This window comes from Aythya fuligula, chromosome 1 (genome assembly GCF_009819795.1).
Source record: "Aythya fuligula isolate bAytFul2 chromosome 1, bAytFul2.pri, whole genome shotgun sequence".
NCBI classification, from domain to species: Eukaryota; Metazoa; Chordata; class Aves; order Anseriformes; family Anatidae; genus Aythya; species Aythya fuligula.
Window position 1 is genome coordinate 31,708,082 of NC_045559.1, and position 26,609 is coordinate 31,734,690.

Genomic DNA, 26,609 nt, shown 5'->3' on the forward strand with positions numbered 1-26,609 from the left:
GGGTTCCAATCCAACTGCATTTGATTGTAATGCAGCTGAATACATATTCTAAAAGCCAAAAGAGCCACCAGCATATCTGCTCTGTAAAGAATTAGAAAGGCATAGCAGATAAATATTCAAATAAAAAAAAACAAGTGTTTAAAAAAAAAAAAAAGAGCAAAGGTACAAAAATCCTTTTCTGCACACTACTTGTGATCATACCAAAGAGTATGCACATATATATACATATATATATACATGTATTTTCCAGAGAAAGTAATCAGCAGTTAATATAGGTAAGAACATATTGCACTGCCTGGTACACATACCATAAACTATTCCATCCTGTTGGAGAGGTAGATGATTTATGATTTTTTATCTTACTCACTTACTTTAAATCAGACCAATTAAAGTACAAATTCTTTTTTGAAATTCTCGCTCTCCTTTGTGCTTGGCAAAATGCTATCATGGTTCACTCTTTTTTTTTTTTTTTTTTTTTTTTTTTAACTGCTGCCTCTTCCATTTGTCTTTTAGGATGTATTTCTCAAATTTATAGGCATTTACATGGAGAGCCCACTATTTTTTTCCAACATCAAAAGCAAAATCTTCAGTGTTCCTCTGAATTTGCAGCCTTGCAAAGGACTTTTCAAACATGACAACAGGGAGATTGAAGTAGCTGATAACGCAATTAAAAACAGATTTTAATTCAGCATCTGTACAGATTTTACTTGATTGCTGGAACCAACTCAGCGGTATATTATATCAATGTTTCTAGCTGAAAACTTTTAATATAAAGTGCAATATGCAACATTTCCATCGTGGGATTCAGCTACTGAAAAGGTGTGTGGGTGTGTTCTCACTGGGCAGCAAAAAATGAGTGATGGATAGTTTCCATCAAGCATATCATTGCTTCCAGGTGTTGGCTCATTTTTATTAGCTACTCCTGGGCTTACCTACATTCTCAGAACATTTTTCTTCTCAAAATAATTCCTCAAAAAGGAGTTGCCATCCAAAGCGCAGCTAGATCTGCTAAGGTGTTTATGATACATTGCCAGATTCCACTTTCCAGGAAAAGTATGATCTACAACAAATTTTTGAGAAAAAGCAACAAAAAAAAAAATCAGACTTCTACCCATAGATCTCTTTGCAAAAGTGATAAATGTATTCCTTCTCTCCCACAAATTGCCTTTAATGTAGACATTAGAAAATATCTTGGCATTATTTTGTAAATATTTATTACGGCATGCCACTTCTGAGAAGCAGAATAACACTGAAGGCCATTGACCCTCAAAATTGATTTCCTGTCTGGAAAAAACTCTAGTGACTGTAGTTAAATGTAGTATCTAAAATTACCATAACTGCAAATGATAAAGATATTATCTTTTTTTTGTTTGTTTGTTTGTTTGTTTTTCAAAATTACTCACCATCTATGGATTCAATACAACTAGTGAACAATCGGTGTCCTGATTTTGTAGTTCAGTTTCTTCAGTGATGAATAGATATCAAGGAAACATAAATATCTTATGAGCATTTAAAATATGTTTGTCTTTAAAATATTTCTGAAAGATGCTATGTTACAAACTGGAGCTCAAAACAAAGTCATGATGAACAATTCAAAATTATTAGAAGGAAACTAGGAGTAGCTTTCTTTTAAGTGTTTCAAACATTTTGGCACCACCTAAGCCATTTTGGAAAACAATTAGAACATGTTCATCGTGTTGAATGAAAGCTGATGGAATTCATGTGCAGTATGTTCTTGGTCAAATTACTTTTCCCAGATACATAGAATTCAGCTTTTGGATCAGGGTCTTAAAGTCAAAAGATGAATATTTGGTTCTGCCATAGAAAGCTATAGAAAAATTCCCTTAACTAAAAACATGCAATTGAAAGAAGTTGCTGATAAGTGTTTTCAAATGCCCGGGAGAGTTTTAAAAACTCTCTGATTTCATATAGCTATATTTTGGCTGAGGTATTACATTTTAATAATAACACCATGCAAAAATACACTTTGTGTTTGGATAATAATGGCTGTGTACAGAGACAGTAGGACACTTACTTATACTCTGGCAAGTTTTCCTTAAGACTTCTGGGGTAGGTGGGCACCCACAGCACCTTGGCCAAGGACCAGTAGGGAGAAGGACCCTTTGGGTTTGCTCTCGGGACAACAATATCACGAGATTTTTTTTCCCTGTCTGTATAGTTATGATGACTGTTGTGGGTGTTGTAAATGCATGCTGTTACTCATTTTTATCTCCTTCTGGTTGGTGTCAGAGTAAAAGGACAGCTGCCTGGCCAACATCTCCATTTCTCTGGATGTCATGACCCTGAACACTGGGGTCTTGGGATACTCATGAGCCACCAGAGCTACAGGGACATTCCTCAGGGCAAGTCTTGCTGACTGGGTTAGCAATGCAGCAGACCTTGGAGGACAACAGTCCTGTGAAGGACACAGCTCCTAAGGACACAGCTCCTAGGGCCTGGCCAGCAAGCTGAGAGTCCTTGGCCTGTAGCAGAGGATGTCCCAGCCATGGGGAAGCTCCGTAGCTCCCATTGCTTTGTCTTTCAAGCCAGGCATGACCAGAGCTGAGAAAAGCAGTTTAATGTAGCTGGGAGAAGCTAGATATCTTTTATTGTCAGATAGTTAAAGCAACCAATTCTTCCTTCTCCTGTTCTCCTGGTGCCACGGACCCTGCATGTTTGCCATAACATCCAATCAGTCATTCAAGCCTATGGATTCCTGGACAAATGGTACCAGTGTGTGTACATGTTCCTCACTGCTGTACAACAGGATGGGCTCCTGCAGCAGCCCCAAGCATGTGGCCCACACTTGTATTTCCTCTCTTCCTTCTCAGTGAAACCCCCAAGAGCAGCAGCACGGCATGGGTAGGATCAGCAGAGGCAGCAGGACAGAGAGGTGCAGGGAAGTGGATTGTTTTCATCCCATGCTCAGGCGTAGGTGGGCCAGAGGTGGTCTGGATTTTTTTCCAGGTGTGAGTAAGAGGAATGATTTTGAGATGCTCAAGCTCACTGACAGCCCATTAAGCAAAGGTAGCCTTTGCCAGGTCCAGAGATTTTATTTAAAAGTCTACCAGAGCTCAAAGCAAATTCACAGACACTTTCTGGCACTATAAGACACGTTTCTTCAAGCTTGCTTTGAATGCACTAAAACGATGCCAGTTACAAAAGCTGCTGCTGGAGCTGATGCGAGGTCTTGGCTTTCACATTTTCAACATCCACTCGAGAACAGAGGGAAATTCTGGCTTTGGCTGTGGAGAAGAGCTTCGGCAAAGGAAGTGAGCCTGACCCAACAGGCGCCCTGCGAGTGTCTCAGCAGGCTGGGAGGCAGAGAGCTGCAGGGCTGGGGAAATTCAGGTGTGGTGCGCAGAAGGGCTGCTGCAAGATGGGGTCTTCCACCACAGTAATGGGCAGGGATCCCAAAAAGCTCCAAACTTAATCATCCACAGACTCTGATTATTTTAGTAACCAGACTTAATTAACAACAGCATCAGCGAAGAGTTAATGTCAGGAATACCAGTCTTAGTCCTTTTTTTTTTTTTTATGGTAAAAAAGTAATCTAAGAAAGAATATAAGGGTCTGGCTCACAATAAATGCATTTGTTCCCTTGTTAGAAGGACCCTTACAGTGCAAACTGTTTTAAGCTATTTACCCTCTCATGAATATCAAGAAGTTTTGCCCAAATAAGCGTTGTAAGACCAGACAAGTTATTTCAAAAATACAACATCTGGTTTATGTATTTCTTCCAGGGATGCCCTGTTATTTATACAGAAGCAATGCAAAATTTGTTTAATACAAAGATTCACCAGTTAAATATGCAAGCCCCAAACAAGGCTTAGCTGCTCAAATTTAACCATCTTTCTATCCCTGTGAACTGTCCAAATGAATCATAGCCCTAGGATACATTTCAGTTCATGCATATGTTTAGAATGAAAAAAAATTAACCCTTGGGCTACCATTGCTTTGGCAAGCAAAGGCATGTTATGTGTGAAGTGGGAGTGCAAATGTTTTATGGTTATTTATTATGGTAGTCAGAGAGTTAAAACAAAAACCACTAACTAAGAGCAGAACAATTACAGTGTTATTTTGTTTTGTAAAGAATGTGCTACATTAGACAGGAAGTTCAGCTTGCAGTGCATAAAATATAGAAAGCAAGAAAAGAAATCTATATGATCAGGATTAGATGGAAGCTTAATGGGCCTCTCAACCCACAATTAATAGAATTCCCCGATCTAGACTCTCTTCCCTTGCTTCTTGGTTATGTATTTATCTACGAACACATCAATCCAACCTGCTGTGCCCTCCTGCTTGTGCTGGCAGCCATCAGCTCAGTTCAGTATCACTTCTGCTTCCTGTGTCGAAACTCCCTGCCACTGCTGGCCCATAGATTGCAGGTCTACGTTCCTTATTCTGACCCAAGGTGAGGCACAGGACATAGATACTAATGGGAAATAATGCACAAGACCATCAAACACTGCACAGCAATTATTTTCTCTTAGTCTAAATTGTCCTTGATGGGAAGAATGCACATTGGACAGGTGCCAGCATATCAATGGTGAACTGAAATGTGTATCCCCAGACAGACATGTTACATTAGCTTAAATATTTTTCTTCATAGTCTGAAATTCTCTCTCTCTCTCTCTCTTTTTTTTTTTTTTTTTTCCTATGAACTGCTTCTTTACATTTCCAAGGTGTCTGAACATATATGAGCACCTTCCAGCTTCAGAATACTGTGTCTACACTGTTACGAGAGTGTAGATAGTACAAGCCAGAGCACAGAACACCCAACAAACTCCACATACCCAAATCTCATCAGATATGGATCCTTGCTGTGGAGAGGATTCCCAAGAGTTCACGCTACATGCCCAACCACAGCCATGTACTGTGAAAGTAGGTTTCTGGAGGACGAGGTGGTTCATGTGAGCCCTCTTCCACACATGAAGAGCCAAACAGAAATAGCCATGGTGGGGAGACATCAGGTAGTGCCATGAAGTCTCAGAAATACTGGGGATTTAGTCAACTTCTGCAAGGATCACGGTCATATCACCAATAGCAGCAGTATAAGGAAGGAGCCACACAGCTGGCTGAGGCTGTCTTCACCAGAACTGGCATAACCGATTACTTTAGGTTAAAGGAACTGAAACTAGTCTATCTCCAGAAGAAAGAGAAGAACCCATTTTTTTTGTGCCACTGTCATGAAGTGGGCATTGGAGGGAAGCCCATGGGCCTTCATGTAGTGCACCATTCAGAGTGAGGTCTCTCACACTGCTGTGCTCTGAGACCTGAGACTGTTTTGGCATCTGAGACAAGAACTGTTCAGTCCCTAAGCCAAACAAAACATCTACCTGCACGTTTTGCAGCAGCCCTGTCCATGCTTCCAGCTCAGAGCACCTCAACAAGGGCAGTTGGTTTCCTATGGGAGGGGGATGCATAGAGCAGGCACTCAGCGGCCTCTTGACTTCAGGCTCATCAGCAGGCTCCTACTGGCTCTTCACCTCCTGCTCACTTCCCAGATGAAACCTGGAATAAGAGGAAGAGTGACATTTTTTCTCCCTAAATCTGGAAGTGGAGTATCTCTGCTCCGCTCTGGACATTTGGTTCTGCTGTGCACAGACAAACCATTCCCACTCTTCCACAGGGGCTTAAGTATTGCACAGCCACCATGCCTCCCTTGGAAAATTGATGGTAATGTACAATCTAGGTAACTCTAGCCCACTTTTCTGCCTGAGGAGAAAAATCTGTTTATTGTAAGGTATTATCTGGAGGTATTTCTATATTCACAGATGAGTGGGTATGCAAATAAATGTGTGTATATGCACACACACATATATTAAATACATCTGTGAACTTTTATTCTCAAATGCAGACAAAATGCATGTGTCATGGTATGGATATATAGGCATGAAATATAGGTTTATATATAAAATATAGATATGAGTAATTTGCTTTCTTTTCCTTTTTCCCTAAAGAATAAAATTTGCTGATGTTGCATGAGTACTGGGAGTAATTGTAGAGAGTAAGCCTAATTCACTGAGAGCACCAGCAGCATACCTTAGACACACTAAAAGCTGCAGCACATTAAGAAAACAGTCTGATTTGCAAAGCTGTCAGGTTTTGAAAAAGTTGCTCACAGACATCTGCGGCACGTCTCTAATAGAGCCGGAAGCGCTCTTGTCTGACAATAGCTCTGTTTTCAATTTGGTAGCTCCTTCAGGGCTTATAACTCTGAGAAAAAAAAAATGCCCATTGTACTCAAAACAACAAGATTTTCACAATGGCTTGTGCTTTGTGCCTTGTCCCATCTTGTATTTGTAGGTGCCAAATTATAGATGTAGAAAGGGTATTCCTTTTGAGACCGTCACTTTGAACAATTAAACTGAGTTTTTCTCTCCAGAGTTTCAGATCTTTTTCTTTCATTTAATATTCTCTAAATATTGCAACAACATTTAGTTCTTCATCCTCAGCCATTAGCCCTTTAAAACATACTGTAAGATAGGAAGCAAGCAGAAACAAACAAACAACAACAACAACAAAACCAACAAACAGCAAACCAACTCAAAGTTCCTGTTTTTTTCCTCCAACTTCCATATATTCATTAAAAATAAAAATAAAAATAAAGCATTGTGGTAAAGTTCTGCTTAAACCCATGTAGTTGGCTTAGCTAGTGATCTAAATCTGAGATATATTAAATCCTGAGAACATAAAAGTTTTTTTTTTTTTCCTAGATGATATAAGGTAAAATCCAGCTCACATAAATTTATGTCCCACTTAGCAGAGCTAAATATTTTCAGTATCACCTTTCCTGGAGACCTCTGTCACATGGGTTCTACCAGAGCCAAAAGCCCTTTCCAAGGACTGCTTGCTGTCTGTGCCACACTCCTGTAGGCAGGAGCTCATCTAACTCGAATGTGGATGTCTAAAACTAGATTTCTAAATCATAATTAATGACTCTGCTCCTCTTATAGTCAGTGGAGAGAAAAAGGCATCATTGCAGACAAATGCATTTGACTTCAGTGCATATTTTGGAGTGAGATTAGTGACAGGATTTTTCTTGTGGCTATTTGTGTCCAGTGAGGGCTGCTGATTACGCATGTTCCTCTACTGCTGCCTAATAGGCCGGTGTAGATCCTCTGCCTTCCTTCTCTGCCTCCCCTTCAAAACTAAATCAGTACCTCAGTTACGATCCACGAAGTCTTCTGTGTAAGATGGAAACATGCTGGGGTGAATCTGATGCAGCATAATTATAATAACACTCTCTAAACTTAAGCAGACTTTTAAGAAACTTTTGAAATAATTTGTTTGTTCTTGTTTTGTGGTGTAGTTGTTAAATACAACCACTGCAAGGAAAACCATGGTATTATAATGCAAATTACAGATATGCAGCTATCCAGGGAACAGAAAAAGCTTAAATTTACATTATTGTTCTTTACCACTATATTTAAAATATGGCATTAGCATCTTGGTTTTGTTTTGTTTTGTCATTTTGTGCCATTATCTTAAAGATGTTTAAATGTGTTTGTGAAATATCCTGGGCGGATATGAACAGGCAGAGTTCCACTGGCTTCAGTATTGCATTGGCAGGCCAGCATTTGTCCATTTGTATTTACCTGACTTAGCAACAAACCCTGCACATTTTTAGAAAGAAAACAGAGCTGTACTGTAAGGATAGGTCAAAATGAAATGTTAACAGTCTGTTGCAAAGGCAAATGGGACCACTTTGCTTTTAACCACATTCCTCATTACAAAACATATCTCTGCAGACTTTGTGCTAGTAATTAAAAACGTCTGTTTTAGCATTTGATGTGTATTAGGCAAAGTTTCAAGTCATGCAGTCTGCAGCAGAAATGAATGTCCCCCACGATTAAAAACTCTTTGGATTCTGAGGGAGGAAAAGTGGAGAACATTTAATTAGACATGCTTTCATATTGTCTTGTAAATAAAATAAATAATAAAAAACCCTCATGCAGGAAGATATTGCTTTACATTTTGATATGATTGATGTTATTTGTATACATTTGTGCTAGACAGCTATGTAGAAACTACTAAGCACTGAGTGCCAGGAACAGGCCATGGGCACAGATTTGTCATAACAGTGCATGGATGTGCTTCTGAGACAAATGTGTTAATAATTTACAGCTCTCAACCGGTTGGAGTTTGGCTCCTGAGGTCTTTCCCGAGGAAGGAATCCCATCTCTGGGAGATGTTTGTGTTATCTCATGTTGCCTCTTCTCCCACTACTTATATGTTTTGATTTTTTTTTTTTCTATTCTTTTCTCTTTGATTTCCAAGTGGATCTGCTTCACAACAACAACCACTGACATTTCAATTTTTCAAAGCCTATTTTAGAAACATGGCTGGACCTGCCTCATCTCAGACCAAGGACAATGACGAGCTTTTAGCAAAGGGTAACTCTACTCAAGCTGGAAGCAAGGCAGGGCTTCCCAAGCTATGGCCATTAAATCACAGAAGGACAGAAGGAAAAGGATGCAATGCAGAAGATTGTAACTAGTGATCCTGAGAAACGGTATGATTTAAATTATCATTGTCTGAAGCAAAGCATGGTGAGGATAGAGGTCCAGATGATCAGGGAGAAATCTCAGAGCTGACAAAGTTCTATAGATCAAAGTAAAGAAAAAGAGAATTAACAATGAACTATTCATTTGGTGTGAATTTCTAATATCTTCCTCAAGACAATTTCTGTGCACTCTGTAGTATTTCTTATGTAAATTATATTATTTTAAGCATTTTTTTTTTTGCAGCAAACCATAGTTTATCTAAGTTTACTTGTATAAAATGAACACAACTGCAAAATCATTTAAAAGAAACACTGCCTACATGTATATTCAGCAATGCAGTTAGGATTTGTCAGCTTACATATGAATCACAGAATCATATGGGTTGGAAGGGATGTTAAACACCACCTAGTCCCAGCCCCCCTGCCATGAGCAAGGACACCACCCACTAGACCAGGTTGCCCAGAACCCCATCCATCCTGACCTTGAACACCTCCAGGGATGGAGCGTCCACAGCTTTCCATCTTTCTAATAAATCCACTTTAATTACCAAAAGGCTGCCATGGGATAATATGCATCTTTGAACTTTTATCTTGATTTGTGGGCTGGTTACCACCAGACTCTCTTCACATTAGAATTTCAAAGTTAGTTGAAACTACATTCCTCATGTTACCGTGTTTCCACAATAATGACACCTTTTTGTTTAAGCCACAGACAATTATAAAACTCTGCTCAAATAGGAAGTACATTTCTGCCTAACTGCACACTTTAAGCATGTTAATATTCCTTGCATGTTTGATCACATTTGGAGATAAATAAAAAGTTTAAACTGTATTTCACATGTCCTCTGGAAAAAGTCAAACAAGTTCAGTTTATATAAAAAAGTCTAAATTTAGGGGCATACATTAACATAGTTCGATTCAGCTGAAATGGAAATGATAACTGCCTAATTATGGTAGGTCTGGCTCATACCAGGGTCTGTTTTAATACTCAGTATTAGTGCATACTCAAGTTTTACATATCTCTATACAATATAGATCTCATCAGATTAGCCATTACTGCACTGGGTTATTTTTTTCCAGGGCATATTCCTTTCAGTCCTCACAGCCCAACTTGCACTTCCTATAAGAGACAAGCAGTAGTGAAGGGACACACTTTAATTTGGAGGTATCCATAAGCAGAAACACAGTGTCTGGGAAGTTCTTCTGAGAGTTCTGGTCTCTCTGAGAGGTCCTTTCCCCTTCAGAAGCTGTTTGAGTCAATTAACAATTCAAAAACAATTTTCAAGCCTTCTGGGGCATTTGCAGCTGCCGCTGAAACATGCTGCTTGGGTACTAAATGTAGCTCCAGCAGCTGGCTTGGGGCCAGCTGCAAACAGTGACATTGCAGCTTTCTGCTTGTTTCCTCAGGTGTGAAGCTGTACATGTGGACTCAGAGAGGCAGTGCCGGGAAACAATTCAGTCTGAAGCCCTTCCTTCCCCAGTCCCCTTCATTAAAAGTCCAAGATCACATCTAAATGTTTTCCTTCCTTCCTTCCTTCCTTCCTTCCTTCCTTCCTTCCTTCCTTCCTTCCTTCCTTCCTTCCTTCCTTCCTTCCTTCCTTCCTTCCTTCCTTCCTTCCTTCCTTCTTTCCTCCCTCCCTTCCTTCCTTCCTTCCTTCCTTCCTTCCTTCCTTCCTTCCTTCCTTCCTTCCTTCCTTCCTTCCTTCCTTCCTTCCTTCCTTCCTTCCTTCCTTCCTTCTTTCCTCCCTCCCTCCCTTCCTTCCTTCCTTCCTTCCTTCCTTCCTTCCTTCCTTCCTTCCTTCCTTCCTTCCTTCCTTCCTTCCTTCCTTCCTTCCTTCCTTCCTTCCTTCCTTCCTTCCTTCCTTCCTTCCTCCCTCCCTCCCTCCCTCCCTCCCTCCCTCCCTCCCTTCCTCCCTTGCTTCCCTCCCTCCCTCCCTTCCTCCCTTCCTCCCTTCCTCCCTTCCCTCCCTCCCTCCCTCCCTCCCTTCCTTCTTTCCTCCCTTCTTGCCTGCCTTTCTTTTTATTTTTTATTTCTTAATGGAAAGGATTGAACTTTGGACTAAGAATACAGAACGTCCTCTCTGAGAGTGAGGCATGATCCTGAGACAGAGGCCAATCTTTTTTTTTTTGCTTTGGATAAGCCACATTCTGGGGGGAATTCTTACCCAGCCCACAAACTATTGACAGACAAAACTTCTCCTGCCTCTTCACTTCTTCACCTCTTGTTCCCTGCTTGAGGTCCAAAGGACTATTAATCCTTCCAACATTTTTTGAACTGGACTCAAGTTTAGCATCCGCCTGTGCAGCTCAGTGAGGTGCAGACAATCCCATGGATGTTGTCTGTGGCTGCAAGCCAGCCTCAAATCCTTTAGCAGTTGCAGCGGTCCCCAGTGAAGTTGTTGCTTCATTGATGATTGCGCCCCATTGCCATGGTGAAGCAATGTTGGAATTTCCCCTGTTAGAACTACATCCACTAAAACATCTTCATTTGCCTCCTGAAGTAACGAGAGGAATATAAAAAATAGCATAATAAAAGAGTTTTGTAGTAGATAATGAGTATTTTAATAGAAACTGGAGGGAGAATGAAAGTGCCTAATTATAGTATGCGCAGGAAATGCATATTTTGAAGTGCTGTAGAAAGATGTGTGGGCAGGGAGCTATTTCAGCTGAGCCTTTGCATTGTGATGTTTCCCCAGCCAGAGGTCTCATGTTAGCTACTGAGCAGACGAAACCAAACACAGGAAATAATCAATCCAGGCAGAAAAAGGACAAGAAATTCAGGAGATTTTGAAAGCAGCAAATAATATCCTGGCTATATGTAATCCCAGACTACAGTTTGGTCTCTGAACTGATTTTACACACCTGGGACAAACATGGTTTGAACACAAACAAGTGTAGCTTAGGTTGCTTGGTTTTCATAGGTGAGGCTGGAGAAAGAAGGAAGTGACAGACTGAACATTTGGGGCTGATTTTTGTCTGTATGTGTCTCATCTTCATAGTCCCCAGTTATTTCAAAGAAAACTAGCACTCCTGTTTCAAAGAGAAGTCAACAAGCAAGCCAAGGCACTTCAGGAGCCATCCAGAAATATTTCATGGTTGCAAAGAGGTGATGGGAAGGGATAGGGGCAATAACTGATCAAACAGAATTATGTGCACAAATCTGGATTCCTGGAAAAATCGAGTGTCCGGGCACAGACAGCACTTGCTGAGGAGATCTGTATGGATGTCACTGCCCTCAGCAGCATTTCAGGGACCAGACTTCTACCATGGAAGTACTTTCGGCTGCTCTTTGGTGAGAACTCTATGAGGCCAATGCCACCCAACTAGTGCAGAGAGTTCAGTAAGGGAGGCAAAATATATGTATGGACATTAAAAAGTCTGAAAGTGGCTCCCCACCCAGAGTCTTGCTGAGCATGTCTCAGGGAAAGTAACTGGATTTGTCATGCTGGCAGGTGACAAAGTAAACCTCTCTGACACAGAAGCATCACATCAGATAGACAACTGACCCCTCTCTCATTTTAATATTCACATGGGGAAAAGATGAAATGCTGATGCTGTGAAAGTGTTTCTTTCTTTACAGTTATAAAATTTCACAATGTAACTAAATTCCCAAGGAGGTCATGATACAGAAATAAAATCTCCTTAAATTGAAATAGACAAGAACTAAGGCAAGACAGCCATTGAAACTGAATCTTGCTTCTTAAGTATTTGGCATTTAAGAAAAAAATTTGGAGCTGACTTTGATTTATGCTTTACTATTTTATGTATGTATGACTTCTTTGTTTACGTATTCTTTTTTTTTTTTTTTTTTTTTTTTTTTGGTAGAAAAACCAGCATCAAAGTCATGCCTAGAGGACATGTATAAAATTTTAAACCAAGGCAGACAAGAATAAACAATATCCATGTGTATCTGTGTCAGTCAGTTGCAGGATGCTCAGGAGATATTGTTGTCTGCAAATATTCTCTCAGCTGCAGAGTGGGATTTATCCCAAAAGTGACTGAAGAATACTGCCCTTTATAGAGCATTTAGCAAATGCTAAATGTTCCAGTCCTTCCTGACGTGGGGTTAGCCTTTCTTGGGAACCTTAGCCCTTACCTCTGAGGCGTTTCCCTGAAAATGCTCCTTAGGGAGAAGGAACAACAGCTACTTTGAGTCCATTTCTGGCTGGACCCCATGTTTTGATCCATTCTGGCACTGGCGGAGGCAGCGCAGCCTTTGGAAGCACTCAGTGCACTGGGGCCCTGCAGCTGGCAAGGAGGAGCCCAAGCCCTGGCCTTGCTCCAGGCTGGATTATTTAAAGTCAGTGCTGCTCCTTTTCTCCAGGTAGTGCTTCCACATGAGACAGGAGGGAGTGAGACAATTCCACGCCTGTGTCTTGGATCAAAATGTGGCCTTAATATAGATCTGCTCAAAACGGTTCCTTACCAAAATGCCAAGAGTGCAATAGTCCAATAAGATTATTTGTGCAGATAGAAGTCTCTGTAGACCACATGGATCGGACCCGTAGAATTTATTTTGGATGACTGCATGAAAAATCTACTGACAAAAAGTCTTTTGTATCTGTACATAATGACTTTCAACCTACATTTACTTTGCTTTTTAGTCTTGAAACATTTAACTGTCTTTAAGGGTAATTATTCTTCTATATGTAATAAATAATCTGCAACTCATTGACCAAGAAATAAGAGAGCCGTTCTGTAGGGAAATTCTTAAATTCTTAAAGACCCCTGCAGTTACAAAGAAGATGTTGTGCTACCCTAAAAGAGGGGAGGTGCACAAATGAACAGGTACAGCGAGAAAATTTGCCATGTGAAAGCATGCTCAGTCACTCTTCAAATACAGCTCAAAGAACTACTGTTTGACATTGTCAGGCTTAGTTCTGCATGTCACTAGGTCAGCCTTATGGCACTGCAAATGCACTGAATTAACAGCACTATGGTGATGGTACTTTAGCATGACACCAAAGTAAAGGAGTGGAGAACCACAGGGACTTAAGAGAAATTCTACCAGATTAGGCTGAAAGCCATCCTTGACAGTGTTCCCTCTGTGACAGTTTTCAGCAAAAGGTGCTTAGAGAAAAGACAGACAAACCCAGCAAGTCTGTAGTGATATTTCCACCTAGTACATCACCATTTTCTAACAATTGACTAGCTGGCATTTCCAAACAAGAAGTGGCAGTTTTATATAAACAGCCCTTAGTAGGGCTGCATCCACTTCAGCTAAGAAGTGGATGTATCTTATCACTTTTTTTTTTTTTTTTTTTTTTTTTTTTTTTTTACGTTTACCTGTATAAGCTTTAAGCATTGAAAATGTTCATATTGTCCACTTTGAAGTTTCATCATTGTTAGTGGAGAATGACCATTTCTGTCCTGGAGGAAAAACAAACAAACAAACAAACAAACAAAAAACATAGGAAAGTGACAATATATCACAAAACTTGCCATTGTATCTGATACAACAAATGAAATTATTTGCTAAAATAGCTTTCTTGAACTGAAGGTGCCTTCTGTCTTTTCTCACAGAAAAAGAATGTGTAAAAAGTGGAAGGCCTGAACACATCACCAGGGACGGTGCCAAACTAGGCACACAAGGCCCAAGAAATTACCATATACTCCAGAGTCCTCCACTCTCACTCTCACCATCCACATGGATGTGTCTCAGAGGCTGGTGGCTATCTCAGAGGACAATTGGAAATATTCAGCTGTTCAGCTTCAAATGCTGTCCCATGTCACCAGTTCCTCTGAAGCAGAAGTAGTGGTTGGATCCTTAGCCTAGAGATTATTCTCATGAACTGTGTTTCAGCTCTTTGTAGAATATCACAAGTTTTACACACACTTAGAATCTGTCTACTTTATGACTCCCAGTTGAAAGGCTCCTCTGGAGGGTATCATTTCTTCCCAGACAGCTTCCTGTTGATTACTTGATATCAGATAATAACTGAATAAGGTTGGACAGGATCCTTAGAAAAGACTGCACTTATTGTAAGTGCATTACTGTGATGGCAAGTGCAGAAAGAGGAACTAGCGAAAGAGTGTGAGGAGAGAAGACAATAAGAATGCAACGCAGATTTCCAGAGCAGATAGTAATAAATCATTCAGTTTAATCAGATGTCTACAAGAAGAAACACCTAGCTGACTTGGATATGAGAGTCTACAGAGCTGCTTCGTACAATGACTAATAGCAATGCATATCAAGTACTACCTCTGTTATACAAGTGCATGCTTGCTTTCTCTGGAAAGGTGACTAAAACCACCAAACATTTTTTCCCTGTTACCTAAGCTGGACAAGGGAACAGGTTTTTGGAGTTGGAAGAGTGATGCATCTTTGTGTGCTTTTTTCCTCCGCACCATGTAAATGGAAGACAAACATCACCAGATCAAGAAAGCCAACTGCATAGTAGAGTAGATGTGATATCAAGAGAACAAATCTTGCATCCCACACAAAGGAGAACAGAATCGGCTCTGAATTAGCATTAAGTCTAGTGCTAGGATAACTTTGGTTCATCAGTCACTGGACTCTGCTGAGAATAAGAACAGAGTTCATTGATTGAAGGGACATATGTCCCACATTCATCTGCAAGCCCGAGAAAGAAGTAACACCTGGCTGCAGATAAAGCAAGCTGCTGTGAAATGCCATAATGCAGAGGGAGAAGATTGTAGTGCTCTTCTCTGAGCTTGCCTGGAATATGCAGCTAAACAGACTTCGGGGTTTAATGTCTCACTTTGCACCACTATTGAAATAATGTTAGTAAGGGTAAATTATCAAAAGAACAAACCTGGAGAAAATTACTGCAAGAAAACCTTGCTAATGTGGGAAGGAGAAGCAAAGAGTCTGTGCAGATCTCTTCTGAAAGAACACACTAAGCAAAAGCAAATTCACACTTCCCTGGCCAAAAGAGGTTGGTGGAATAATCTGAAAGAAGTGTACCTAAGTCTCCTGAAAGTTGTCACATGAAGTCACAGACAGAGGACCCTGAGAGCTCTGTCAGATCATGCCTGAGAGAGGAGGAAAAGAATGTGAGCAACCGAGACTGGGATAGAGTTATTATACATGTTGTAACTAATACCATAGTGGCTTCTTCTAGGAAAAAAAAAATCTTTTTTCCCACAATTGTGAGAAACTAGAGGACAAAATATGTACAGCCAGCTGTATATTTACATAATGATGCCTCTTGCATAAAGCTATTGCTGGGTATAAATTAAAAAGCTTGAAAATATGATAATCCTATAGTTTGAATGATCAATGTGGTTGGACTGTTTAACTGCTTTGGCAAATATAATCTAACCTATCAAGTTTTTTAGTTCCCATTTTTCTTCCTAAAAGTCCAGATTCGGATTCTAAATTCCACGGTTTTGTGCTGGCTGGGTTTCAGCCTTCAAAGCTGCTTGGTTGGTAGGAAGGAGAACCTACGTGGGATGGTAGGCCATATGAATCTGGAGATCAGACTATTTTTAGTCCAAAAACTCAGTGAACATTCAGGAAGTTTCATCCTGATATAGCGTTAAAATATGAAAGTGATGCTTCTGGCCCTGCCCACCTTCATTTGATGGAATGTTTAGAAACTGAACTAATGAAAAAATGTTGGAATAAATATTATTGACACAATAGAGCACAATATTATTAGCACAGTTCAATGCTGGTTAAGCCATTTGAAACCCCCCACAGGTTCACCAAAGTCAGCTGCTGCACAGCATATTGGCTGCCTAAATTACAGCCCTTGACACAACAAGTACTTGTGGGAGGTATGGGAAGGATTTTTGGTATATTTAGTAACCTGTGGATTCAGGATACCCTTGTGTTTGAAGAGAGGGCGTGAGCACAGAGACCGTTTTTTTCCAAGCCTGGTGCTGGCTGGGGCACCACCAGAGCCTGGTGGAGGGGGGTTCCAGGCCCAAGCCCTCAGGGCTGAGCCCAGAGTTCCTGCCCAGCAAAAAGAGCGGCAGCATCCCTGGAAAGGCAGATAGCTCAGAGAAATGTCCACCTGCAAGTCAGAAGGAGGTCATAGGGTCCATGGTGCTTGTTTCCAGTGTGGATAGTACAAAACAGAGTGTTTGGACATAAATTTACTTTAACCTTGTTTTGGAGAGTCACCAGAGTCAGGATCCTGACTTTCCAGCATAGCCAGATAGAAGATGAGGGACTTCATGAGACAAGTCAGCTCCTGTAAGATCCCTGTTTCCTGCACTGAACCAAGGCCTTGGTTTCTACAATGAGACTTCAGGATGGGCCTTAGTACATTCGCAGAGCTGGGACTTCATAACCATACAGTACATCAGGGTCTTGTTTTATTTTTTTTTTCAGAAGTGTTTCATTGAAACATAATTAAATAGCATAAAAGGTAGGTATATGGCAGATATATCTCAGTAGCTATGTATGAGAACAGAATTTGTTCATAGTGTTTTTGGTAGAAAGTTCTGGATAGCAAGAAAAAGTATATATATTTTTATCTCTGTGCACTTAAGGAATGTACTGATTTTTCAATATGTATTTTTAAGTATGCACTGTATGAAGTTTTACCTGGTCTAAGTAAACACAGTCCCTCTGAATTCTTGGCTTATTATCTTCAACTGCATTTGGGATAATTTGTTATTTGAGTTGCAGCCACAGAAATATTTTCAGACAGAGACTAAGCACCAGTTGTTTTCTTCTGTCAACATGCAGTTCTGCATGAGCACTGGGGAGCATTTTATTTCTGGTCACCTTCTGAAGGAGATGCGTTGCTGTTAAACTCCACATCCTCTCCCAGCCCCATCAGGAAAAGACCACATTGTTTTCCCCGGCATTAACAAGCCCTGCCTCCCACTGCTAACACTGATTTCTCTGGAAGAGAAGAGAGGGCACTCCCTATGATAACCCAGTGTTAGGCCCTCTGTTCAACAGCTGTGCTAAATGAACCTGTACTTGATTATGTATTAAAACCCATCAATCTTGCACAGGGTTTCCAAACCCTCCACAACCTCCTCAGCAGGCATAATGGCAATCACCGCGTTTAAAGGTCATGGTTAGGAGCTTAATTTAAAGCTCTTATAATAATGCAATTTAATTCTGGAAAATGCCATAGTATTGCTCTCTGAGGACTCCCGTCAGACAGAAGACACTTAGTGCTTGCGCGCAGGTTTGATTTATTTATTCCTTTGAATAACGTTTATGTCATTATCTTTTTAACTTACTAATGTTTCCACTTATTAGGTGGTAGGAAGGCTTTCATAGCCACAGTAAATTTCAAAGGAAAAACATCCGTTACATTTCAAATTTCTACAATATTTTTTATAAAAGTGAATAATGTGTGTGCTGTGTAGCAAAAAAAAAAAAAAAAAAAAAAGTTAAATCAGTTTAAGTATTGCAAGGTTTTGTGTCCTGCTTTAAAAAAGACTTTCACATCTAATGAAGCCATAATAAATAGATTTGCAACATGTGTTTTCTTTTGATAGCAGCAGCTAAATAAAGCTGAAGAGGTGGCTTAGTGGTGCAAGCACCATGTTTGAGACACCTAGACTCTCTGGAACCAGGGGTTTAAATCTCAACAGGCTTGACTCAACCCTTCAGCTCCTTTAGGCAGACATTTAGTTTCATGTGCCTACCATGCAGTGAAGTGACACTTTGTGAACCAAGGCCCTGGCTCCTATGCACAAAACTTGCATCACTTGTTCTGTTCCTAGTGGCATTGGTCTTAATTGCTTTTCTCCTCATGGGTATGAAGCTTTCTTGGTGCTGGCAGCTGCCGGGCTTTGCTCTACAGGAGTCCACAGTCTGGCAGAGAGGTACACAACCAGCTTTAGTCATTCCAAGATACTTTCAAGACTAGAAATTCTGAACAAGAGAAAACCAAACTGATACTATACCCAAACCTACTCTTCATAAGACCAGCTTATTACCTGGGGCACAGCACTGTGTGACCTTGATGTTACAGCGAGTTGCTCCCAAAGTCAGGAGGGGAAGAAAGATGCTGCAGAGATGTCTTGGGTGCTTCCACACAGCTCTCCCCATGCTTCTTGCCTGTTCAGGGAAGGTGTGTGGGATGCTACTGGATATCTCCGGCTCATATTATCATTTATCTTAAACTTGAAGTTTTGGCTGTGAGTGATGGAAAGCTCACTGTTCAATATGCAGCCACAAAACTCATACAACATTTAGGGAAAACCAGAAGAGCTTGGTACATACCAACAACACATACCATTTTATCATGTGGAGGGCCTGAGTTTTTCTGCAAAGAATTTACCTTTCTTACCACTCTAATACATGACATAGAAAAGGGAAAGAAAACCGTCTATAAATACATTCACAGCTAATTACTCACAGTGAGAAACAGAGGGTATAAAAATGTTGAATTTCTAAAAGGATTGTTCTAGCTCTGAAGTGACATGCCATAAAATCTATTTTCATTACGTTAAGATACTCCGGAGCAAGAGCCAGGTGGCTTTTCATGGGCCTTAAGAAACCTGCCCATTGTAACAGGGCAGGCTGGCCAGTTATAGCACAGCATGGGGGAGAGCAAAATAAACAGCTCTGATGCAGACCGGCCAGACCACCACCACAACCCTAGCAGACAGAGTTATCTGAAACCTGATCATTGTGTAAAATTCAGAGTAACCGAATTGCTCTGGAGTGCCTGATTCAGCGCCCAACCATGGCTCTTTGCCATCAAATGGGCATTAGTGTTGTCCTGTTGGCTTAACACCAGCTAACTGCAAAGAGGCAGATCTCATCTCATGCTCATCAAAAAGTAAACACAGGGGTGTTTTAGCAAGATGCTAACGATATCCTTATTTTCTGTGATGGAATATATGTGGACAAAATAACTGTCTCCTTTTTTAATATATGTGATATTTAAAGCCTGACCCAAAGTCCAGAAAAATCTGCACATCTTCCCATTGACTCTGTGGACTTTGGATCACACCCCCAAAGCATAGAGAAGTGCATGAATAATAACAGAGAGCCAAGTACATCAAAAAATATCTTTTAAGTATGTATGTGTTCCTATTTAAATCCCTGAACTCAAATTACAGGGTTTTTAAAGAGCAGTTTTCTTACAAGCCAGGAACAAAGTATTTATATTAGCTATGCTGAAATGAAAAGGGAAACTAACAGAAGAGAGCTACACTATTCAACTGCTATTTAAAATCAAAATTACTGTTATTTTAAACCTAATATCTGCCATAATCTGACTTAAGTAAAAGTAAAAATACTACATCTTTCAGCATTAAAAATACATCTTTAAATCAAATATGTAAAATTCATAACACAAAAAAAATAAGAAGGAAATTGAGATCTCTAGCCATACTCAGCTGAGAAGGTGTGGTACAGAGAATAGGAAATCATCTGGTTCTCACTGATTATAGCTCTTTGTATCAAAATACTCGAGGCTGAAATTAGCGCGATCCACAAGAGCAGGTGTTTTGAATTTTAATCTAAGATATAATTAGAGTCTGGAAAAAAAATCCTATATGATGCAGTAATTGAAAGGGCTAATCATGGGATGTTTTATTTTTAAAAATATTTAAAAATAGAACTACAAGCCATAAAAAAATCATATTCCACAAATCTTTATTTTGACTACATATAAAGCTGCAATCCATTACTACTTTGATTTGAAAAATTTAAACAATTCACTTGTATCTTTAAAATTGGTATGTAATTATCAAGCTCTTTATCTTGCATTTCATGTTGTTTATATAAACATTGTTAAAATCTCTAATGCTTGCACAATCACTCTGTAGGAATAATTGTCAAGGCCAAATATTGGTTTAAATGCCACCTGGATTCAAAGATTATATTTAGATTGAACTAAAAGTTTTCCTTTAACTGTTGCCCATTGTTTCCAAATGATATGTCTTGGGATTTCAAGTATCCAATCTTCTATTGTAGTGTTTGGAGTGAGAGGATGTCAAATTCAGCAGCGCTTCTTGTTTGTGATGGACAGTATACAGTCCTACGGCTTTTCCAGCCACTGTTTTGTAGTCAAGGTTGATAATCACAGGAACTGATGCTGTTAAAAATTTGTATGATGGCTCCCATCTTCTTAGCTATTACCTCTGATTTTGAGCTAAAATGGCAATGCAATCAAGCAAGACAGGAATGAATCAATTAGATAGTGATCACAGTGAAAGGGATGAGTCCTTAACTTTCTAGTGCACAAACTAAGACAGCCTCAAGCAATTGGAACTGAATTGATCACTCCAGTCCTCAGTGGCTGCAGACTGCTGCACCACAGTTACAAATTAAGTCAGCTGAAATACAGCACCTGAAAGGACTAGCTGCTGAAAAATGATGGCTGATTTAACTGTGATGTTAAATCACAGTTAAATCAGCTCCATCCTTACACTAGAAGCCAGGGAAATTAATGTGGATCACACCTCTCTGTGGGTTCCAGCACTGCTGTGGACTATGTGCCATAATACCATATCGATGCACTTCATTCTACTGAAGAGGTGTAAATAAGAGTGAAGATCACTGTCTACTAATAATGAGCAAAATCCATATCAGATAATATATTTTTATTATTAAAATATTATTATTATCAAACCAGCATAGCTCAGAAAGCCTGTCTTTTCTGTAGTCATGCCTGTTAAAGGCAGATATTAGCAATGAAGTTTGTAATCCATTAAAGAGTTATCTTCCAGACAGTCTGAATACCAGAGAAATGTGCATTTTATTACTGCAATGAAATGTTTCACTTTACCTGCAGTTCAGGTGACAACTTGCCTTCAGGTCTTTGGTGCTGAGATAATGCCAGTGATCCTCAGATCTGCTGCCAGTATGTCTCGTGGTGGAGCAGGGTCGGAGGGCCCATGGGCCTGGTAATTACTGCAATGTCAATCCCACCGCGGGGTCGCTGCCAGCAGCCTTACAATGGGACCAGACAGCTCAATCTCTGCGAGAATTTCCCTCCACTGAAGCACGCTGGAAGTGTTTCTTCCCTGTTCAAAGAGAAAACCTCTCATTCTGAAGGTGTTTTGAACTCTTTCGAAAGTGCAGATGTTGTTTATATGCTCTGGTACAAGGGAAAATATTCCCTTTTTTCATGCTTTCTAAACTTATTATTGAGGGAAAAAAAAAATGGGCAAGGTTCAAGTTTGCTAAGTGCCAAATTCTTCAAACTTTGTAATTTAAATCATCATCCCACATATATATTGGAAAGCCAGATGCTTTGTATCCTTTTTATCTCCAGTTCTATCTGTCAGGCACAAAGATTTCTGCATGTCGGCAAAGCAAGTGTTGCTTCTCAGCATGGCATTGCAGAGAGAGAGACAGAGATGTTTTTATTAGGCTCCCATTCCCTTGTTCTCACTGCATTTTTGTTTTTCAGCTTCAAGCAAAACTCGTAATAGGAATTCTTTCTACATTTAGTCTCAAAGGCTTGTTTCTGGTATCACAGCTAGGAGTTACCCATGAGAAACGTGTTAAATGAAATCTCGGTTACTTCAATAGACTTCTTAATCTGATTAATTGCTGAGTGAAGTAGATTTCAGCGAGATGCATGTGTGCATATGTCCTCCATAATATTGTTTTCTGTTCTCATAGTATCTTGTCAATACTAGTCACTGGCTGTGACTCAGACTCAAGGCATCTGCTGTAATTGTAGGCTTTCAGACCTCCATGTTCATAACCGTAACGTGTAACTTTGACCAAACACTTGCAATACCAAAAAAGGGCTATCTCAACTTTGATGTAAAATTGTATGTGGTAGGAAAGAACAATCTGCCAAATCCATAGTTTCCAAAGGTAACTGGTGATAATTGCAAAATAAAAAGTTAAAGTTTGCTAAAGATTTTAATTATCCAAATACATATTACCTTCCCACAAGAAGCCATGCTTCAAGGGGAAAACACAGAACGGACGCTGCTTCATGAATGAGTTTTCAGTCTTTCTTTTAAACCTCATAGTTCCATGAAGATATCTGTCCCTTCACATTATCTAAACTTTGGTCTGGTTACTATTTTACTAATTTTGTCACTCTTTTCTAATGTTTATACAAATAATACTTGAGTGATTCATAAGCCATCTTTAACCCCTATCTGTGAGCTGTATTGGTATTATTTGCCCCATTTTACAAATAGTGCTTAAACATAATGTTTTTAAAATTTACAAATGATTTTGGGTGCTGAGGAGAAAATATATGATTTTTTGAAAGATATATCTGTTTGAGGCAGAGCTCTTACTGACTGCAGTGGCAGTTGCAGTCTGAGAATAATTCTGGATAGAAGGCACCATCTGATCCACCCCCCTGCTCAAAGCAGGGCCAATTTTACAAATTATATCCAAATTTGAAATCAGAGAAGGTCTTTCAGGGTCATATCTGGCCAAATCTGGAATATCTCCAAGTATGGACATTTCAAAACCATACTTCTGCAAATGAGGATCTGGAAATCCAAACAAAGAGTTACTGCCACACAGGGCACATAGATAATACTGTAAAGACAATTATGTATGTTTTTCTCCATGCTGAACATTTTGGTGGTCTTGTCCTGCTGGTAGGTGATGTGTGGTAAGTCCCCTTTTGGCTGGTTTCTTATGCTTAGCACCCCAACACTGCAGCAGCTCAGTTTCTCAGAAGCAGAAGACTGCAAATATCTGCACTTATTCTAGTGCCCTGATGGAAATGAGTCTCTGCCAACACTTAAAGGCTGTTAGCAAATCCCTGGTGTCTTTGAGCACTTGTAGGCTGTACAACCTTGTGCTTATCCCTGTAATGGAGAATATAAACTGTCTGCAGTCTGCGAAGAAGAACCAAGCTGTTGTTATCTAACAGTGGGCTGCAGCCTTGAGCTTGTGAGCCCTCCTTACTGCAGGAGCAATGCCTGCCACATCTGAGGGATGTTTCTGGAGAATATTGTAAGAGCTACCATGGCCTTGAAATAAATGACCTCATACACATTATTTCCCTAAATTTCTTAGCGTCTTCATGGGTTATGGCTGTCAGTGGGGAAGAGAAAGCTGGTGAAGAAGTGGGTGAGCAGCACAGACTGTGATAAGCTAATTGACAAGTGTCAGTGTGTTTTCAAAGCACACAATTGCAGAGTATGAATGAACAGGCAGAATTTTATATAATTTCCTATAGTCGACACATGGAAAAGAAACTATGCCAGCTGTAGCTGCATGGAGTGGAGCTTCAAGGCTGGTTTGCAAAAAGGAGGGTGCAGGACCACTTAATGTGTTGGCCTGCGCTGCAGCAGCCTTGAATGCCAGGACATTTCCAGGGCTTCATGTGGGCAGGTGCCAGCCAGGGCAAAACCATACAGGCAGCCATCACACAGATCACCACTTCTGTGCTACTGTGAGGTGAGATTTCTCCTCCTAAACTTGGTGAAAGCTTGGAGCACACAAGAAATGGAAGATATATTTGCCATCTTAAGGATAGTCTAAGGAAAGAATAACAAAGAATAAAAAAGTCAAGTTCCATGAACTTAGAAGAGTCAAGAGTGATGTGCATAAAATTGTTGTTGAGGAAAAAAAAAAAAAAAAAAAAAAAAAGCTTTGGTTTTTAACAAAATATTAAAAAAAAAAAAAAAAACAAAAACAAGCCTTGAGCTTTCCGTTGCAGAAAAGCAGACCTAATACGGAAGGGTGTGCTACAGGCAGCAGTCCAAGAGCACGCAAGAGATTTGTAAAAGTAATGCTTCAGGAAGCTTGGTCCAAAAGCGTGTTCCAGCAATGATTGTGCTGAAATTAATCACAAAGGAAAGCTACAGGAGCCAGCTAGTACTTTAACTCTAGCATAAACTGGCATTGCTTTTTTGGAATGAGTAGAGCTGTGCTGATTTATACCAGCTGATGATCTGGTCCACAAACGTTTTCTTATTCCAAATTTAATTATTTCCCAGAGTATAAGTGTGTCTATGTCTATCTCTGCTCATCTAATATTTCCAGATGCTAGTCTGGAAGTATGCTTACTGCAAGCATTAAATTGGTCAGTTTGAATGGAGTATGGGTTTCCTGACATCCTCACTGGATAATTTATTTCATCTTACAAATATGTTGGTTGATTATGAGAATCCTTCTTTTTTTTTTTTTTTTTTTTTTTTCTTTATCAGTATTTAAATTCTCTGTGAACATAAACAAAAATGGCCTATTCTCACAATCCACAAGGGTAAGGCATGTTAATGATAGTTACACGTGTATATTGAATATATTTGTACATGAGGGTGATTCCTTATATTTGCAGTCCTAAGGAAAAAGCATAGTTTCCTGTTTATGAGCTACCAAAACCTTTGATTTCAAACAATTTAAAGTGGCATTTCTCAAGTCTTGTCTTTGTCTTTATTCGTACACCCCCTGAGTCTCTTTAACAGCACCTGTACAAACAGCAGCAAAGAGAAAACATGTGAGTGTGAAAAGGGCCTTCAGCTTCTCCCACCTACTTAATGAAACTTCCTTGCTTTTTTTTTTTTTTTTTTTTTTTTTTTTTTTTTTTTTTTTTTTTTTTCAGGCAAATGAAAGACGATAAATTACATGGGATGCTTTTTCAATGGCAGCAGGCGTGATAGGAGTGTCCTCATTTGATGCTCTAGGGGATAAGGCTTATAAATGGTGCCATAAAAAGTCTTTCTGGGATGTGAAAGCTTGCAGAGAATGAGGCAGTTCAGCAAGCTCTGTAGCTTAAACCAGTGTGCTGTGCTTGTCATGTGTCTGATCCGGTTTGTCATGACAAAGAGTCTGCTTAAATTTGTGTAGTTCAACTGGTTTCAGCAGAGTATCACAGACTTACACCAACTCAGAAAGAAATCTGCATTACAGAATAGAAATCTCTGCATTACTAATAGAGTTAGAAATTTTACCAAGAAATGTGTTACTACTGGAGTTTTTTAACATTCAATATAGCTGACAGCCCTTTTCACTAAATAATCTTTGAATCAGATACAGATCACTCATTTAGACGCAGTTTGGATGACTCTTTTGGACACCAGAGAAGAACTGGTTGTACCAGAAACCTTGTATTAAAAGACCTTGACTTGATTAATTTTAAATTAAATGCAAATATAAATACAGGTAGTTCTACTTTAAATTGAACCTACTGTTTTCTGTTTCTAAAAATGTAGTTTGCTGAACTGGGAAGCTCATAGACTTGAATGTAAAACAGAGGTGGAATTTCTGGATGATGATGGTATAACATTTCATTCAGGCTTACATTGAAATCAAAGGGAGGGATCTAGACCTAACTGGATGATTACCCAGATCAAAAATAACTTATTAGGAACAAACAGACATCCTAAAAAGAATGGAAAAAGACTAATGTTCAGCTTACACAACCAAGTCTTAGAGGTCAGGAAGTGTATGGGTAAAATGAGAATTGCCAAATGACAAACTAGGTTGGATTTTTCAAACGCAGCTAAATCAAATAGAGATTATTTTAGCCAGACAAACAAAAAGATGATGATTTATAGCCACTATGCAGTGAACATGGTGCTGAAGTTAAGGATAATACAGATATGGCCCCAAGATGAATACTTTGGCTCAGTTTTCAACAGGGATGATGATGTCAAACAAGGCTGTGTTGCTAATGGGAATATGAGAATGGAAATGGAATTAACCACATCTAAGGTGGACACAAAACTCTAAAGAGATTAATGTGACTGAGTCAGCTTGCAGTAGAGCCACATCCTAGAGGAACTATGAAAGAACTGGTTTAAGAAACTGCAAGTCTGCTAACAAAGATTTTGAATGTGTCTATCAGAGGTGATAGCTCTTCCCTGAGAAAGCGAGCACTGGATCTAACTTAAGTAAAAAGGAGAAAATGTCTCAGTGACTACAAGACTGACTTCAGGAAGATGTGAACTTTCAAAATGCATATTGGAGGAAAAACAGGTACGGATATGAAGATGAAAAAGAAATAAAATGCCACTCACTGTAATAAAGGTAGATCATGTCAGAATAAGCTGGCAACCCCTTTTATTAGCAAGAGAATGAGATGCAACCCAGTTACCAGGAAAGCTTTTAACACAGGGCTGCATAGGAAATTGCTCGTTAAGCTGGAGAAAATTTGGATTAGTGGAAGAATTGTGAGGTGGAAAAAAATGAAAGATCACATTGAAAGGAGAAATACCAAACTGAAAGGAAGTTACTAGTGGAGTTCTTCCAAGATGTGTCTAGGGACTAATCCAA